Genomic DNA, 4,145 nt, shown 5'->3' with positions numbered 1-4,145 from the left:
CTGGCTGCTCGGAGAGGCTTTTTTTTTCCTTTCCCCCTTTTTTTTTTTTTTTTTTTTTAAATTCCTCGCCGCTCTCTCCAAGCCGGCGCGCCTCTGCCAAAAAAGCTGGAAGAGGGGAAGAGGGGGGGGAAGCTGCCAAGGCAGGCGGTGGGGGAGGACGGGGGGACTGCGCCCACCGGCATGGGGGCCAAGGGGGTTTAGGATGATGGATGTGTGTCGCATCGCGACTGGCACCTGAGTGGTCTCGCGTCCCGGGTGGCACCGCGGGGTTTCACACCCCAGGTGGCATCGGCCCGAAAGGGGGTTGGGGGTCAGGTGGGGATCGGCGGGGTGAAGGGATGGGGGTGTCCGGGAGTGCAGGCGTGAATTCGGGGGATGCCGCTCCAGCCGCGGGCCGCGAGGGAAGGGATCGGCCCGATGCCCGGTACCGTGCCCGGTACCGCGCCCGATGCCGGTGCCGCGGGCACGGAGTCCGCATCTCGGTGCTGGTGCCAGTACCGTTGCCCGGTGTCCGGATCCCGGTGTCAATGCCCGGTGCCCGGATCCCGGGGCCAGGTACCGGTGCCCGGATCCTGTTACCGGTGCCCAACGCCCGCGTCCCGGTGCCAGTGTCCCGATCCCAGTGCCGGTGCCGGATCCCGGTGCCGATCCCGGTGTCCGCCGGCGGTGGCCGTTAGGTGGCGGGCGCGGGGTGTGAGGCCGCCGGCAGGACGGGAAAACCGGGCATTTTGCAGGAAAACGTGCTGCCGGGCCCCGGGGAAACCCTCCCGGCCAAGGGTGCCCTGGGGACACGCAGCGCCCGGTCCGGCCAGGGCTCGTGATGGACACGCAGTCCCCGCGACCCCCAGAGCCGGGAATGAGGCGGGGTCTGGCAGACCAGGCTTCCAGCCCCAGCCCCTGCAGGGGCTCCGGGTTCCATCAGCCCCGAGCCCAAACCCAGGCCCTGCATGGCCCCACTGAACTCCTCATCCCCGTTTTCGGGGGGTGTCTCTGGACAGGGCTTGGGCAGCAGCTGGGGTGGCAGTGAGTTAAATGGTGGGATCAGTCACAGGATCATGGAATGGTTTGAGTTGGAAGGGATCTTCAAGACCATCCTGTTCAACCCCCCTGCCACAGGCAGGGACACCTTCTGCTGTCCCAGGTTGCTCCAAGCCCTGTCCAAACTGGCCTTCGGCACTTTCAGGGATCCAGGGGCAGCCACAGTTTCTCTGGGCAACTTGTGCCAGGGCCTCACAACCCTCACAGGGAAGAATTTCTTCCCAGCATCTACTCTCTCACTCCCCTCTGTCAATATGAAGCCATTCTCCTTATCCTGTCCCTCCATCCCTTGTCCCCAGTCCCTCTCCAGCCCCTTTAGGCCCTGGAACAGGCTCTGAGCTCTCCCTGGAGCCCTCTCTTCTCCAGGTGAGCACCCCCAGCTCACCCAGCCTGGCTCCAGAGCAGAGGGGCTCCAGCCCTTGGAGGATCTCTGTGGACTCTTTTGGACTTACTCCAGGAGGCCCATGTCCCTCTTATGTTGGGGACCCCAGAAATGGATAGAACACTGCAGGTGGGCCAGAGTAGAAGGGGAGAATCTGTGTGGATGTGAACGAGAATCTGCTGTGTGGATGATGGGCAAGGAATGCAAAATCACCCTCCCCACTGCAGATCCAACAGTGCCCTTTCCCCGCGTGCCGAGGGTTTGAGATGCAGCTTACCCCAGTACCTGACTCCTCGTGATCCCAATGTGCTGGGAGTGGGAGCACGTGCACGGAAATGCCGTGTCTGCACCCCCTTCCCGCAGGGCTCCCTGTCATCATTCTCCCCATTCCCCACGATCCTTCCACCGCTGCGGAAATTGGCAGCCAATTATCAGCAAATCCACCCGGTTCCTCTCCGGCTGGCGAGGTGCGAAGGCCCGACCTGGCCGCCCACTTAAAGAAGTGTGAGCTCAACCCACGCTCGGGACCGGCCCTCCGGAGCCTGCCCGTCTGGCTTATCTCAGCTCCCACTTTATTTTAGGGAACGTGCTGATGGCTACGGCCGCAGGAATTCCGGGAGGTGGAAATTACCGAGCGTTTTGCCCTCCACACCCGGCTCTGGGACACGCCAAGGAGATGGGGAGGGAGGAAGGGTTGTGCATGAGCCCCTCGGTGGGCTCTGCATGCAGGCAGATTTTCTATTCACCTGCACAGGGCAAAGGGCTGCGGGCTGGGGACACAGGGCACGAGGCAAGGGACAAGCATCGGCAGGGACAGCGCAGCCGGGCTGGCCCCCTCCATCCGTCCGTCAGTCCCGCTGGCGTTGCCAGGTGATGTAATGCTTGAGCGAAAACACACGCGGTCGTTAAACACGAGCTCCCCGCTCCAAAGGAGCGACGCGGGAGCAGATGGATGCGGGGACCGGCAGCTTTGCAGCGGCTCCAGCAGCCTCGGGGCTGTGATGTGGCCCGCGGGATGCAGCCCTCCGGGCGGGGCTGGCCGAGTGATGCATCCTCGATGCGAGCGTCTGCAAAACATGCAGAGAGCAGGGCTGGGAAAGCGGCCTCGCTGGGAATCAGAACTGGGGCATCTGGCCGGCTCCGAGCAGCTCCCAGCCCTTGCCAGTGAAACGGCTCTGACTTTTGAATGCGTGTTTTGTACCTAGAAAGAATAGATGTGAAGCAAGATCTCCCCGCCCCTGGCACTCGCCCCGGGGAACGGGATCCAAACCCTTCGTGATTTGTCCGGAGCGCTCCGTGAGCCGCCCGCGGGGATGGGCTGGGAGCGTTCCCCCGAGCTTGCAAAGTGTCGAAGCTGCGGGGAAGGCACAGAGACGGGCACGGTGTGACGGGAAAGGGCAAGGCCAGAAACGCTTCCCACAGCGGGGCCCGTGCTGTGGGATTTGCTGTCTGGTGCATCATCGGGGTGAGAAAACCCACCACGAGGGCTGCAGCAAGAGCACCTGCGGCCACAGCCTGTACTAGCATAGGAGGTTCCTGGGCGCCGTAGCAGCTCCGGGGAGGATGGATGCTTCCTGCAGCCGGCCGGTGGCAAGTGCAGGTTACACACAGCTCCCCCAAACGCTGACATAGTTGCTGGGGGAAATGCCAAAGAGCCTTACGCTGCTGTGACACGTGCGGGGAGCTGTCCCGAGGGTAACACCAACACGGAAAACACAGAAGTAAACACCCATTTGCCATAGCTACGAGGAGCCCCACACCTGCCCGGCCCCCCGGACCCCAACCCTGCTCCGAGCGCTGTTGACAGCGTTGTCATAGGAAACGGCACTGACGGGGTGTGCCGGGGCTTTGCGGTGCCTGCGCCGGATGCGCTCAAAGGAAAGGTATGTGCGAGGGGCAGGCCACACGCACCGAGTGGCCTCGTCACCGTCCCAGGGAAGCTGAGGCTGGTACGTGGCTTTGGAAGAGCCAGACTCACCACGATCGTGAGGGCCTGAAGTTTTCATTCCTCCTGTGCCTCTGCTGGGTGAATGCTCCTTGTTTGGGGTGTGTGCCAGGAAGGTGGTGAAGGGACAGGGGAGCTGCCTCTTCCTGTGCTGACCATCCTTTGGTTTTCCTGCCTTGGTTCACCACTGTAGGCCAAAAGATCATCACCCCTGGATATGCTGTAGAAAGGAAGCTCCAAACTAGAGAGATTGTCTGAAAAGGACACATCTGTCAGATATCCCAGAGAAAATCCTCCCAGGACATGGGGCAGCAGGGTTATGAGGCACAGACAGGGCTCTGTGGTACCTGGCAATCAGGGCAAGTCTCTGCTCAGCCTTATTTTCAGCAAGTGAAGCGCTTTTGTTTTGCCAAGTCCCCCACTCAGAGGTGTTTTCACCAGCCCAGTGTTGTCCCCATGGCTCTCCTGATGTTAAAATACTGGGGATCTCTGGGTGCTCTGAGCGTGATCTGGGAATGGGGTCTCCATCTCTCCCTCCCCTGTGCATCCCATTGCATCCCCCAGCACCTCCTCTGGGGGAACATTCGACCCCGTGCACAGCCCATGCCACAGCTCCACATGACGCCCACGTGGCACACACCTGGGGCAGCCAGGGAGCCGTCCTGTCCTCGGTGTGAGGCTGGAAGCCACCACGGACTTACTCCAGTGTCATGGGGCAGGATCCTAGGTTAGAATCCTAGAACCATGGCATGGCCTGCGTGGAAGGGACCTTAAACATCT

Source organism: Chamaea fasciata, unplaced genomic scaffold (assembly GCF_029207755.1).
Source record: "Chamaea fasciata isolate MVZ Bird 193981 ecotype frontalis unplaced genomic scaffold, bChaFas1.0.hap1 SCAF_21, whole genome shotgun sequence".
Classification (NCBI taxonomy): Eukaryota; Metazoa; Chordata; class Aves; order Passeriformes; family Sylviidae; genus Chamaea; species Chamaea fasciata.
The sequence above is the reverse complement of the archived record's forward strand: the minus strand, read 5'-3'. Positions refer to the sequence as shown.